The sequence below is a fragment of the Globicephala melas genome, chromosome 2 (genome assembly GCF_963455315.2).
Source record: "Globicephala melas chromosome 2, mGloMel1.2, whole genome shotgun sequence".
NCBI classification, from domain to species: Eukaryota; Metazoa; Chordata; class Mammalia; order Artiodactyla; family Delphinidae; genus Globicephala; species Globicephala melas.
This window is the reverse complement of record NC_083315.2, coordinates 150,220,555-150,235,239: the sequence shown is the minus strand read 5'-3', so window position 1 is coordinate 150,235,239 and position 14,685 is coordinate 150,220,555. Positions and strand designations below refer to the sequence as shown.

Below are 14,685 nucleotides of genomic sequence, written 5' to 3'. Positions count from 1 at the left end.
TGCCTAGGCTTATTGCCCTCTACACCCCTGCATGCACCGTGCCCCTCCCATGCCAGGCTACCCACTATTTCCTCAGGACCTTGAACTCTTTCCCTCTGGATCAGAGTTCACTCTGTTACCTTCACCAGGAATGCCTTTTGGGTCTACCTTTGCCTGTCGCAATTGTTCGCAGGCTTCAAAGCCTAGTTCATAGGTCGCCTACTTCAAGAAACCTTCCCACATGCTCCTTCAGTGGTAGAGGAGAAAGTCCCAAATGTTCAATAGGACCCTCATATCCCTGTGGGTCTGTCCCTGCTCACTGGTCCAGCCTTCTTTCTTTCCACTTGCCTCTGTGTTCTGTCTGCTCTAGAATGCTGGCTTTCCCTGGTTCCTGGGATGAGCCACGCTCTCTCACACTGCTGAGCCATCGTGTAAACTGTTCCCTCTGCCTGAGAGGCTGTCCCTGCCCTCAATTTCCTGAACCCCAAGTGAGTGTTCCCCGTTACACACTCTCCCCGCATACTGTGTTTGTCCTTTTATGCAGCTCCTGTCCCCATGTCTGTAGGCTAGACTGTGTGCTGCATGAAAGCAGGCCCCACGTGTCTCATTTATCATTATATCCCTGGCACTTAGCACGGGGCCTGGCACACACCAGATGCTTGGTCAATGTAATAAGTGTTCATCCACTGACAAACTCCCTCATGTATCCAATTCTCAGCAGTCTGGAGCAAAGTAGTTATTTGTGTACACTTCTCCCATCTTGATCATAGTTTCTTGAAAAAACCAAACCAAACCAAACCCTTCTTATTTTGGACATCTTCAAAGATAAACAAAAGTCAAGAGGATAATATAATAACCACCCTTTTCCCATCATGCTGCCTCAGCAGTCATCAACATTAGGCCAGCTTTGTTTCATTTGTTCTCCCTCTTTTCCCCACCCTAGATTATTTGAAGGTACATCTCAGACAAGCATCATAAATCAAACACTTCTTGAGGGTTGATGTGTCTTGTTCATCTTTACTTTTATTGTAATTTTTTTTTTTTTTTTTTTGGCTGTGTTGGGTCTTTGTTGCTATGTGCGGGGCACTACTCTTTGTGGCAGTGCGCGGACTTCTCATTGCGGAGGCTTGCCTTGTTGCAAAGCACGGGCTCCAGGTGCGCAGGCTTCAGTAGTTGCGGCGCATGGGCTCAGTAGTTGTGGCTCGCGGGCTCTAGAGTGCAGGATCAGTAGTTGTGGCGCACGGGCTTCGTTGCTCCGCGGCATGTGGGATCTTCCCAGACCAGGGCTCGAACCCATGTCCCCTGCATTGGCAGGTGGATTCTTAAGCACTGCGCCACGCCACCGGGGAAGTCCTTTGTTCATCTTTACTTTTCACATCGCCCTTAGCTAAACATCTGACCCCTAACAAATGATAAATGTTCATTTCATTAATGAATTAGAGGAAAATGTCATTCATTCGTTCACAAATTTATTGAACAAAGACTAATTGAGCAACCACTATATGTCAGGCACTGTTGGCACTGGGGATAGATTCTAATTGGGAGGACACAGGGAATGAATGAATGAATGAAATTTTTAAAGGACCCCAGAGCGGTAAGTACTATGCACATCATTAACACAGAATGATGTGACAGCAAATGATTAAATGGCTACTTAGAACAGGTGGTTGGGGAGAACCTCTCCAGAGGAAGTGACCTTTAAGCTGAGTCTTGCGTGACAGGAAGGAACCAGTCACATGGGCAGCTGAGGGGAGAAAGAGTCCAGAGGTCCAGATGTGAACAGAAACAACCGTAGTGTCCCTGAAAAGGGAGCCGGCTAGGCTGCTGGAGGAACGGGGAGATGGGCAGCGTGGCAGGAGCAAGCAGGCTACATCCTGTCGGGCTTTATAAGCCAAGGCAAGGAGTTTGGACTTTGTTGAAGGCTTGTTGGGAGTCTATTAGAGGCTTTTAAGCAGGATGATACGATCTGGTTAAAAGATAGTTTTGGGCCGTGGTGTGGAGAATAAACCTTCAGGCAGCAGGGTTACTGCAATCGTTTAGGAGAGAATGGGGGTGTTTTGGGAGCAGTGAAGACAGAAGGATGTGGAAGACACGGGAGATGCTTTGGAGCCAGAGTCCACAGGCCTTGCTGAAAGCCTGGAGGTGGAGTTGAGGGCGTCAGGGACACTCCTGGGAGAAGAAAGGTCGCTCTTACTGAATGAGGGAGGCCGTGGCAGGGGAGAGGTGGTCAGGGAGTTCCAGGGGGTGAATAGCAGTGCGCTCATACGTGACACCAGGTAGAGTCAGCTTTGCTCACACAGTTTTACTTTAGAGCCTGCAGCATCAGCCTCAGTTTCCTCTTCCGTCCTATGGGCATGATGGTACAATCCTGAGGGTTTGTTTTGAAGGGTAAATGAGAAAGTGTGTGAAGGGCCAGCAGTGTCTGGCACAGAGTCAAGGCACAGTGAATGAGAGTTCTATCTACTGCCTCACCAATGACACATCCAACCCACCAGCCAGTCTGTCTGAGGCTCCCTCCTGGGGAGTGGGTGTACATCCCTCCCTCCCCTGGGAGTGTCCCAATTCCCAGGGAGAACACATTCACCCACTCATTTCTTGGATAATTCCTGTACTTTTTGTGCTTCCGGTAGGAAGGGCTGGGGCAGACAGCAGGGAAATTGTCACCCCAGGGCTAAGGTTTTCTCCGGATGAGTGAGACCCAGAAGTCCTGGGGGACCTGGACTTCCCCCTAGAGGGGTAAGAATGAGAGAGAGGAGTAAGAGGGGGCGACTGTGGGATCTGTTCCTCTGTCCTACGTTGGACCCAGCGTCGCAGGACCCCAGGCACTCACAGTTCTTTGCTCAGGGTCCCTCCCCACCCATCAACGACTCAGTGAGCACAAAGGGCCCCAGGAACTTGCCTCAACTTGTCTTTACTGGAAATACTTCTGGACCTCCCATAACCAGAACCTTTGAGTAGTGCCCAGGGCGTCCAAGAGTCGCTCCTCCCATCTCCTCCTCCCCCACAGAACACAAATGCTAATTTTTTTTTAAGTTATATATGTATGTGTGTGTGGGAGTATATATACATAAATGCATATATGTCATATTTTATAAGTATGTATATGCATAGAAAGACTAAAAAGATATACATTAAAATATTAAAGATGAATTTTCTCTGGGTGGCTAAACTATGAGTGATTTTTATCTTTGTGCTTTTTTGTATTTTCCACCATGCAGCGTTTTCCAACAAGGGCAAAATATTATAAAGAATCTCTAAAATATCTTTCACGATTCTAGTCTGTTCCTGAAACCATGGCCAAGGGGACTGTTTGTGCAGGAGTGACAGAGAACATTCATTCACTCACTCATTCGATGCATTCATTCTTTTGTTTGACAAATATTTGAGTGCATAATGGGTATGATTGCTGGACCCTATGATAATAGCAGACATATAAGATACAATTCCTGTCCTCAGGAGCTTTTAAAGTCAGATTTTAAAAACTTAAAGCACTTTGTGACCACCTAGAGGGGTGGTATAGGGAAGGTGAGAGGGAAACGCTAGAAAGAGGGCATATGGGGATATATGCATATGTATAGCTGATTCACTTTGTTATAAAGCAGAAACTAACACACCATTGTAAAGCAATTATACTCCAATAAAGATGTTAAAAAAAAAACCCTTAAAGCAGAATACTCCAAGGAAATGAGTGAGTAATGAGGAAAATAAAGGGTCCTGAGGAGGATGAGATGACTTGCCTCCCATCAGAGGCAATGCAAGAAATGGGGTTTGAACTGGGCCTTAAGGGGTGGGTCAGACTGGGATAAGGGGAGCAGGTGGTAGGATATTCCAGGCAAGGTGAATGGCATAAGCAAAGGCACAGAGGCAGCAAAGGATAAGGGATGTTTCAAAATTAGCAAATGAAGCACCCAGTGTGTCTTGACCACCAACGGCTAACAAGTAAAGGCTTATTTTATACACTCAAAAGTTTTGCTCAGAGTAATCCTGTGAAGTAAATGGGGCAGTAGCAGCTCCCATCTCATAGGCAGGGAAACTAAAAGTCTGAGGAGATAATGGCTTCTATCCAAGGCCTCCAAGTAGCAGTGGAAGACACGGAAAGAGACATTTTTCAGATCTCCTGAAACCCTGGGTGCTCGCATCTGGGAAACAACCTGTGGGTAGAGATAGAGGGTTTCTCATCAAGAGAGAAACCAAGTCACTGGGCTTCCCTGGTGGCGCAGTGGTTGGGAGTCCGCCTGCCGATGCAGGGGACACGGGTTCGTGCTCCAGTCCGGGAAGATCCCACGTGCCGCAGAGCGGCTGGGCCCGTGGGCCATGGCCGCTGGGCCTGCGCGTCCGGAGCCTATGCTCCGCAACGGGAGAGGCCACAGCAGTGAGAGGCCCGCGTACCGCAAAAAAAAAAAAAAAGAGAGAGAGAAACCAAGTCACTAAGAATACAGAGCAGCATTCCATTACTCATAAACAAGTGGCCAAATGAATCATCCTTCTCTGTGTATGTAGACTGTACATCATTGCTTGGGGATAGAGGAAGGTGTAGAATATATACGCCATGCTGTCAACGTTCATGTGGGTGGAGGAGGGTGCAGGAAAGAGAGAAGGAAGGTGGAAAAAAGAAGAAAGAAAATGAATTAAAAGTTTTACAAAAGGCAGGGACTTCCCTGGCGGTCCAGCGGGTAAGGCTCGGTGCTTATTCGATCCCTAGTCGGGGAATTAAGATCCCACATGCCACGTGGCACGGCCAAAAAATTTAAAAAAAAAAAAAAGTTTTACACAAGGCAGTTGGGAAAAGCATAAGAATGGACAAATACTTTTGTTTCAGGCATACTTTATAATGGCAAAAACGTGAACAACTAAAATGTTTAGGTATAGATTTTACTTAAAATAGTTATGGCATATTTGTACCATAGAAATGAATTTTTTAGTCTTTAAAAAATGAAAAAGAACATACATAATTATTAACATGAAATAATGTTTAGAAGACATATTTTTCAGTGGGAAAAAATTAGGTAATAGTATGTATAATATGAGCCCAGCCCTTTATGTTAATTTGCTCATGGAAGGGGCTTCCCTGGTGACGTTAAGAATCCGCCTGCCAATGCAGAGGACACAGGTTCGAGCCCTGGTCCAGGAAGATCCCACATGCCACGGAGCAACTAAGCCCGTGCACCACAACTACTGAGCCTGCGCTCTAGAGCCCGCGAGCCACAACTACTGAAGCCCGCGCGCCTAGAGCCCGTGCTCCACAACAAGAGAAGCCACTGCGATGAGAAGCCCACGCACCACAACCCAGAGTAGCCCCCGCTCGCTGCAACTAGAGAAAGCCCGCGCAGCAACAAAGACTCAAAGCAGCCAAAAATAAATACATAAATTTATTAAAAAAAAAATTTGCTCATGGAAGTTACTTCAATAATGGCTGTCAATGGCTGTGGGATTTTTTTTTTTTTTTTAATAAAAATAGATTGGTTTTAGGATGGGGAAAATTAGCAAGAATTCTAATCGGTTTTTAAATTACTTTTTCTTATTTACTGGATTTAATTTCAGGCATTGTCCTTCCTTTATTTTCCTAGTTGATCAATGGTCCCCCTGGAGCACTGTGACAAGGCTATTTCCTGAGATGCCCCACGTGAGGGGAGACTTGTCCTGCTGCCCATCCTGGGACTTATTCACAACAGATCCTTAGTCCCAAAATAAACAGCCAGTGTGTTTCCTCTTCCTAAAGGGGAAGCAGAAGCTCCTGGTGAGCAGAGGGAAGCGTGAGCCCTGTCTAGACCATCATCCAAGGGGAATTCTGTCCACACAGTTCCCCCTGGAAATCCCCGAGGCCCAGAGCAGCTCCACTGACTCAGGCCACCCATTCTGATGGCATCTCAGAGCCCAGCCCTTCTCCAGCACCCCACTCCATCCCATCCCCCTAAGGAAAGGCAAATTATTCTAGAGGCACTTGGAGTGTGGTGATCTTACAAAGGAGAATTTGCTCAGATAATGAGTCCAATTAGAGCCTCCTAGATTGATAGGCCTGTCAAGTCTAGCCTTGAACCTTGCCTGCAGAAAATCCACTCCTCCCAGCTCTGGGAACACAGCTGGCTGGGACCTGGCCGGAAGGGAAAGAGAGTTGCAGGGCTGCAGGCTAACAGGCCCTGCTTTCATTTCTGAGTAAAAGAATCAAGGAAAGGGATCCTCAACCATGGGCAGCTTGCCCCCAGGAGATATTGGCAATGTCTGGTGACAATTTTGGTTGTCACAACTGGAAGGTGCGTGTGTGTGTGTGTGTGTGTGTTGCTGACATGTGGAGGGTAGAGGCCTGGGATGTTGCTGAGAATCTCAGAATGTATAGAATAGCACCCTCCCCCATCAGAGAATTATCCAGCCCCAAATGTCAATAGTGCCAACCTTGGGAAATTTGAGTCTGAGGGTTGTTATCTGAGTTATAGATGCAAAGAAAAAGGACTCTGGGGAATCCCCGGACTTGGGGCAAACACAGACCCACTGGGAGAAGGATTTTCCTAAAGATAAGAGCAATGTTTCCAAGCTGTTGGCCCCCTTCAAAATATGGTATAGCTCTATTTCAAAAGTATGTTTTAAATAAATGATTGTCTTGAATGGATAAAGAAGATGTTGTACATATATAGAACAGCATACTACTCAGCCATAAAAAAGAATGAAATAATGCCATTTGCAGCAACATGGATGAACCTAGAGATTATCATACTCAGTGAAGTAAGTCAGGAGGAGAAAGACAAATACCATATGATATCACTTATATGTGAAACCTAAAAATATAACACAAATGAGCTTATCTACAAAACAGAAACAGACTCACAGACATAAAGAACAGACTTGCGGTTGCCAAGGGGAGAAGAGGTGGGGGAGGGATAAATTGGGAGCTTGGGGTTAGTAGATGCAAACTATTGTATACAGAATGGATAAACAACAAGGTCCTACTATATAACACAGGGAACTATATTCAATACCCTGTGATAAACCAGAATGGAAAAGAATATTAAAAAAAGAATATATATATATATATGCATATGTATGTATAACAGAATCACTTTACTGTACAGCAGAAATTAACACATTATTGTAAATCAACTATATTTCAATAAAAAAGATTATCAGGGCTTCCCTGGTGGCGCAGTGGTTGAGAGTCCGCCTGCCGATGCAGGGGACACGGGTTCGTGCCCCGGTCCGGGAAGATCCCACATGCTACGGAGCGGCTGGGCCCATGAGCCATGGCTGCTGAGCCTGCGCGTCTGGAGCCTGTGCTCCACAACGGGAGAGGCCACAGCAGTGAGAGGCCCACGTACCACCAAAAAAAAAAAGATTATCAGAAAACATGAAATTATAACAAAAAATAAATTATTACCTTATAAATACTTTTTTTTTTTTTAAGAAGAAAAAAGAATGTGGGAAAGAGCAGAGGACGAAGGAGAAAGACCTAGATTCTGGCCACTAGCTTCCTCTGGTTCTGAGCATTTGGTAATTAAAGGCAGACTTCTTTATCAGGAACCCAGCAAGTAAAGCAAAGGAATAGAATCTATATGTGTCATGTTAACATTTATCATTGTCTGGAACCTTGGAAATATCTTTGAATGCCCCTGAAAAATATATCAACATAATACAAAGTGAACTAGAAATTTAATAACACTTGAATTAGCTCAATTAATAGGTGGTCAAATGTCTGTCGTTGAAGTTGCCTCAGCGAAGATTTGACTTTACTATGTCTGCAGGGACCACATCTGCCAGATCTTTGCTTGGCTTCTCCCTGGAAATCTTGGGTACTTCCTTAGATATCTTGAGCCTCTGGTAGGATGCTATGACATGTCCTCCTCCTTGGACTCCTTTCCCAAGATCTGATTTGGTTTACCAAGCATTTACTGAGTCCCTCCAACGTGCCTGGCCGTATAGTATCTGCTGTGGATACATAATACAGTGCATGCATGCTAATTTGGGATTAGCATCTTTAGGATTTGAGACTGAAGGCTTGAAAAGAAGTTTTGACACCTTTTGACTGTCCCTTAAAAAAACAATAAAAAACAAAAAACCAACTACATCAGTGCTGCACTCTCCTGTTGCTGCTGCTGCTTCTTTTTTTTTTTTTAATTGTTAAAAACAATTTATTGTGGACAGTTTCAGACATATACAGCACATGAAAATAACAATGTACCCATCACCCAGCAAAGGACAAGGACGCTGTTGCTTCTAATAGAAGAGGATACTAGGTGAGTGAGTGCAAGCTGGATGGGGCTGGAAGATGATCAAGGACGTCCCAATGGAAACTGTTCGTGAAATTGTTGGAGCTGGAGGGTTGGATCTCAAGTAGGACTATGAGCTCAAGATCTATATGTGGAAATCTTCCACGTAAAGATGAGTCCACTGAGACTCATGGGCAGAAAATAGAACAGAAGCCTAAGGGCTAGACCTTGAGGTGCAATTCATAGTTGAGGGGGAAGGGGAGGAAGTGAAGGCAGCAAAGAAGTTGAGTAAGAGCAATTAGAGAAATAGGAAGAAAACCAGGAGAGTGCAGCACTGTTGTAGTTGGTTTTTTGTTTTTTATTATTTTTTTAAGGGACAGTCAAAAGTTGTCAAGACTTCACAGCATGAACCCTGAGAAAAGGACCTTGGGGTGTAGGGTGACCAGCTGTCCTAGTTCGCCCAAATCTGTCCCAGTTTTAGTACTGAAAGTTCTACATCCCAGGAAACATCTCAGTCCTGGGCAAATATGACAGTTGGGATGTGCAAAGCTTTAAGCTAGATACTAAGTTGGGGCATCAAAAATGAAGAGTTCAGCAGTCAGTCATGTAGACACATACCCCCTAAGAGACCACATCTTAAAAAAATCAGATTCTGTATTTGCCACATCCTCTGAGCATCCTCTAAAAACCCTGGCTTGGACACAGGCCAAGGTTAATAAACTGAACTAGTTGGATCCAGTCTTTGAAAACCTTTGATCACTTTTTGAGGTTTTTGGCCTGGAAGCATTTCCTATCATAAAATTTCGTTAGCCAAACACTTATTTGGCTCCCGTACTGTTTCTCTAAATTGCCTTCACTCAGGTAATTGCTCTTACTGGAAACACAGCTGTCCAGATAGAGTAGATGGCCTTTCAGAAAAGAAAGCAAACTTAAAAACTGATATACCAAAACAAACAAACAAACAACAAAAGAAAACCTGGTGTGCCTGAGAGAAAGATGAAAGAAAATTAGCTCACTCCATCAAATCTATAGGTCGAATTTTGAGAAAACTGCAACAGATTTGGGGAACTACAAGGTACTTCTCTGGCAGAAGCCCATAGCTTTCCAGAAGCCCATAGCTTTTCTGAAGACCAAACATATTGTGGTTTTGTGAGTGGCTGTCTCAAAGCTCTTCTTCTAGTAGTATCTTGTGGTGTTTGGAAATCAGGGGAAACTATGAATGATTTTCATGTTTTCTGGTTTTGTTTTTTACATGTTTTTGTTTCTGCCCATTTCCTTTAAGCCGGAGGCCCAAAGCTGGCAGCCTGTGAGCCAGTTCAGACTGTGAATGTGTTTTCTTTGGCCTACAGGCTGTTTTTCAAATTTTTGAATTAGTTGCCGGCATTTAAAAATCAGGAGATTTCACTCCCCCCTGCCCCACCAAAAAGAAAAAAAAAATCCGGATTTCCTGCTTTTCTTGAAAAATTGGAGGATCTGAAGACACTGGGTTGTACGTCCACATTGCAATGATGTGCAGGAGCTGAGCAACAGCTGCCCCCTTTGGACAGGGTGTGTGCTCATCCTTTGGCCCCATCCCCACCTGGCCTGCTACCTCCCCTTCCTTTACCTACCAGGCCCATCCCAAGACTCCACAGAGAATGAGGCTTCCAAAATAGCTCTGTCATTAGTTCTAAACCATTTACCTTGAGCTGCTTCCTGTTCTACATCCCGACATGTTCCCAGGACTTGAAGGTTCTGATGTGATGACTGACTTCCTGTTTGTGGATTCTACTCATCCCTCTGGTTTGACACCTGGCACCATTCCCTCAGGCTACCTGTGCTTCCTGTCCACCCTGCCCCTGGCCCTCTACACCAGGAAGACCCACCCATGTTCCACGCTGTTGGCAGCCACAAAAACCAAGCCAGAGGCATCCCGCTTGGTTGGCTCTCACCTCGTATCTGTCCCTGCTCCAATTCCCCACTCACTACTTCTTTCAGGGCCAACCTGGTGGCTGACCATCCGACTTTGTCTTCTGTTTCCATCCTTGAAATCATCCCTTGGACTTGACCATAGAATTCAGCTCTTATTTCAGCTCTGGGCCTCTCTCTCTTACGCTTTGCTTGTGACTCTTTGTACTTACAAAATCTTCAACTAAACCCAGTGCCAGCTCTTGGAAATGTATTAGAGTGGTGCTAGCTGCTGTATCAAACAAATCCCCAACGTTTCAGTGGTTTACACCATAAAAGTTTATTTCTCACTCACATAACAGTCAAAGGGGAGTTTTCCTGGCCTTAAGGCAGGACCAAGCCTCATTCCAACTGTGGCTCTGCTATCCTTGAAGGTCTCAGAACCCTCTTTATCCAGCTAATGAGCAACAAAAAGGAGAGAATGGTGAGGAACCCCTGCTTCTTCACTGCCTTCCAGCCTGGAATTGACACATGTCACTTCCACTCACATTCCCTTGGTGAGAGCTTACCATGCGTTCCCACTTAAACGTAGGAGGAGATGGGAAGTATAGTCTGGGTGTGAGGTGCCAATCCCCCAGTGACAGTGTCTGCAAGGGAAGGGAGAGCCTGAGTTTGAGGAGGGCAACTGGCCTTCTCTGCCACGGCACTCTGTCCAAGCAGAGGCCCACAGAGCTGTCTCCCTGGCTGAGCTGGTACTAGTCCCCATTAAGTGTGGGAAGGAAATTGCACATTTTTCTCCAGGATTATAGAACTCTCCATGGCAACTGACAAAAACCCAAATCAGCCTAAGGAGAAAGGGCATTTGTTGGCTCTCATAACTGGGAAGTTAAGGGAATGAGGTGGCCTAAAGCGCAATTGGAACCAGACCCTTAACCGTGGATATTAGGTTTCTTTTTCTCTTTGCATTTCTGTATCTTGACTGAGGCCCCTCTATCCTTCTGTAGATTTTCTCCATGTGACAGGGAAGGAAGCTGACACCTACCCTTGCATCACCTCCTCCCAATTCCATGCTCTAAAAGGCAAAGGCCACTTCTCCAGCTTCAAGCTGTAAAAACCACAGTGAAGTCTCTGATTGGACTGGCAGGGGCCACAGGCCTACCAGGGAGACAGACAAGTTGTGAGTTCCTTTCCTAGCACATTGGAGTGGGAGCAGAGCAGCTTAGTTAGGGAAGCAGGTACTGCAGGACAGACAAAGAAATGCATACATAAACCTTTGACAGCACAGCATCTGACCATACCTCTGTGGCCAGCTCAGGCCCTGGGCCTCAGTGCAGATCCCAGGGAGCAGCCCCTTGAGACCAGAGCACACTCATTCTACACTGTTCTAGTTAAAGCCATAGTTTCCATAAGAGTTAATAGGATCTTCTTGACTTTCCATGAATTCGCCAGAGTTGGAAAAAGGTCTGATGATGTTTCTTTACAAGACCTGAAGGCCTTGCAAGTTTCAGCAAGTTCCATCAAAGGGATATATTTACATAATGAAATATCATTGGAAAACTTGTGTTTTTCAGGCAAGAATTCGCTTCAAGTGCTGAAGCATCTCCTTTATTCATCCATCCAATAAATCATTATTTGCCCAGTTAAGAGTCATGTGCTGGACATGCAATGATGGATCAGTTCAAGTCTATGGCCTCACCAGGCTTAGAATCTCTGGTATATAAGCAAACACAGTTGAGGCAAAATGTGATACCATGATCAAATCTTTAAGGTAATAGTGTTACACAAACAAACAAAGATACCCTGAATCCTGAGAATCAAGAGCTTCTCAGGAATGGAAGAAACTCCTGATATGCTGAATAAATGAAGGTAGGAATCAGGAGCAAATAGCAGTCAGAATATCTTGGAGTCATGACGTACGGCAAAGCAATTTGGAGTGTAGGTATCACTGGTATGCTACCTTGCAGGTGTGCCGTTGGGACCAGCCATCCTCTAACTCTTTCTTTGATTGCCACTGAGTTTTAGTTGGAGATTTTTTCCCATGAACACACATTTCCAATTTTTTATTGTTAAGTCAATGACAATTGTTTTACATTTTCAGAAACTTATAATACCATTATGCAAAGTAAAGAAAACCAATACAGTCTAGCTCTTGATTCTTTTAATAAACTTTTTATTTTTGACTAATTTTTTTTTCTTTTTTTTTCTTTTAGAAATACATTTACTTAGAATTCTCCTAATGTTTATCCATATTGGTAAATTTCTCTTACAGCAGTTCAAATATCTAGGTAGGAGAAGGACATTTCCAGGGAAAACAGGGAATTTAAAACTTTGTTATTTAAGAAACAAACACATTATCTTCCCCAGATACATCAGAGGGCATGCTAGGATTGCCATTTCAAGAACAACCACTCCTCAAACAAACTTAGAAATAATAGCACTATGAAAATGTTTAAGAGTCTGGTTAACTTCAAAGCATAAATCATATTATTGGAAAGCCAATCTCTACATCATTGTTTCCTGGGAAAGTAGTATGAAGATCATAGCTTTGATAAGCTTCAATAAGCATCAATATACAGTCCACATCACTTGCTTTAGTTTGTTTGGACCTACTAATTGCTCCAAGACTTCTCCTGAATGGTCTGTTATCAGGGGGCATCCATGGAAGAGTAATACACATATCTGAGGACAGCAAGTAAGGACAGCTTCTACAGCCTTATCAGTCACATTCACACAATACCCCATATGAGTTTCCTCTAGTTTCTTGGCACAAGGTCCACTAACAAGCACAACCACACCACTGTGAGATACCTGAGTAGCTGAAAAATCAACTCTGCAAAAATGGGCAGCTTTCTCCTAATGTCTGCAAGTACACATCAGTAATATCTAAGCAGCCACCTAAGTCAATGATCTTTTTTTTTTTTTAATTTCGTTTACTTATTTTTGGCTGCGTTGGGTCTTCGTTGCTCTGTGCAGGCTTTCTCTAGTTGCTGAGAGCGGGGGCTACTCTTCATTGCGGTGCGCGGGCTTCTCATTGCAGTGGCGTCTCTTGTTGCGGAGCATGGGTTCAGACATGCAGGCTTCAGTAGTTGCAGCACGTGGGCTCAGTAGTTGCTGCGCACGGGCTTGGTTGCTCTGCACCATGTGGGATCTCCCCGGACCAGGGCTCGAACCCGTGTCCCCTGTATTGGCAGGCAGATTCTTAACCGCTGCGCCACGAGGGGAAGTCCCTAACTTTAGCAGCCGGCAATTGAGTGCAAGAGCAAGGACTCCTTCATCAGTGAGATTGAAGCATCTTTTCAAAGAAGCTTCGTGCAGGTAAGAACAAGGTGAAGCCACAGCTTTTATTCCTTTTGAAGTTATGGAAATTCTGTTTTCTTTTGAGGAATTTAAATTTAATTTCTTCAGTTTTCTGCAGTTACATGGGTGCAGGAGAGGAGTATCTGAAATATCACAGCTTTGTAGATCTAGAGTTTGGACTCAGGATGTAAAATCTCACTGATATTTGAATCTGTCATCTGCCCCTGCACGCTCATTATTTTGAACAGTCTATCTTTTATGTTGGGTGGCAAAGGCTTAATGTCTGTGATATATCTAGAAACATTCTTCATGAAGCACCAAAGGCATTCACTGTGGGCTGGGCATCACGGTCGCCCTCAGGAGCCTCTTCCGCAGTCCCGGCCGCCAAAATCCAGCCAGAGACCGTCTGTCAACACCTGCCCCGCGCGAGACGTTATTTTTGACTAATTTTTGATTTACAGGAAAGTTGCATAGATAATACAGAGAGTTTCTATATATCCCTTGCCCAGTTTCTCCTAACAGTACATTTGTCAGAACTAAGAAACTAACATTGGTACATTACTATTAACTAAACTCCCTACTTTATTCTGATTTCACCAGTTTTTCTGCTAATATCTCGCTTCTGTTCCAGGATCCAATCCAGAATACCACATTGCATTTTGTAGCTCTTGTTTTTTAAGGATCATTATTTGTTAGACATGGGTCAACTCTTCCTCTTTTCTTCCTTGCTGCCAATGCTTCAGACATTTCATGGTTCATTAGCACCTGCTGCAGAGTGTGAATAAGGGAAGGAAACAATTTTGAAATGCAAATCAGCCAAATGTTGTTATTTATTGGTCTGTGGCAGTTAGCTCAGTTGTTAATAAGGCCAAGGTTATTGGCTCCATCTCTGTCAATGAGTCAGCCGGCTTAGCAGTGACAGGGAAAATTTTGTCCTGTGGCCATTATTTGCACCCTAAACCTTGTTCAGCTTCTCTCAAATGCAAACTTTTTGCCGCAATGGGGTAATGGTGGGTGTCTCTACCCTATCTATTACCTTGCTACTCAAAGTGTGGTTCACGGACCAGCAGCATCAGCGTCACTTGGAGTTTGTTAGAAATACAGCATCTCAGGCCCCACCCAGATATAAGAATCAGAATCTGCACTGTAACAGGATTCCCAGGTGATGAAGAAGCATGGCTATTCTGCAAATGTTTATTGAGAACCTATCCTATAAATGTGCTGGAGTCACAAAAGAAAAAGGAAAGCATATCTCACCGTCATAGAACATACAACCACCTAGCAGGGATTTAAGACAAGCCAAATGACAATTACAATGTCATATTTA

General features: G+C 44.4%; 1 pseudogene; it reads right to left on the bottom strand.

Moving 5' to 3' along the window:
- Positions 1-12,626: 12,626 nt before the first annotated feature.
- LOC115839645 (protein AMN1 homolog) lies at positions 12,627-13,678 on the bottom strand (annotated as a pseudogene).
- Positions 13,679-14,685: the final 1,007 nt, after the last annotated feature.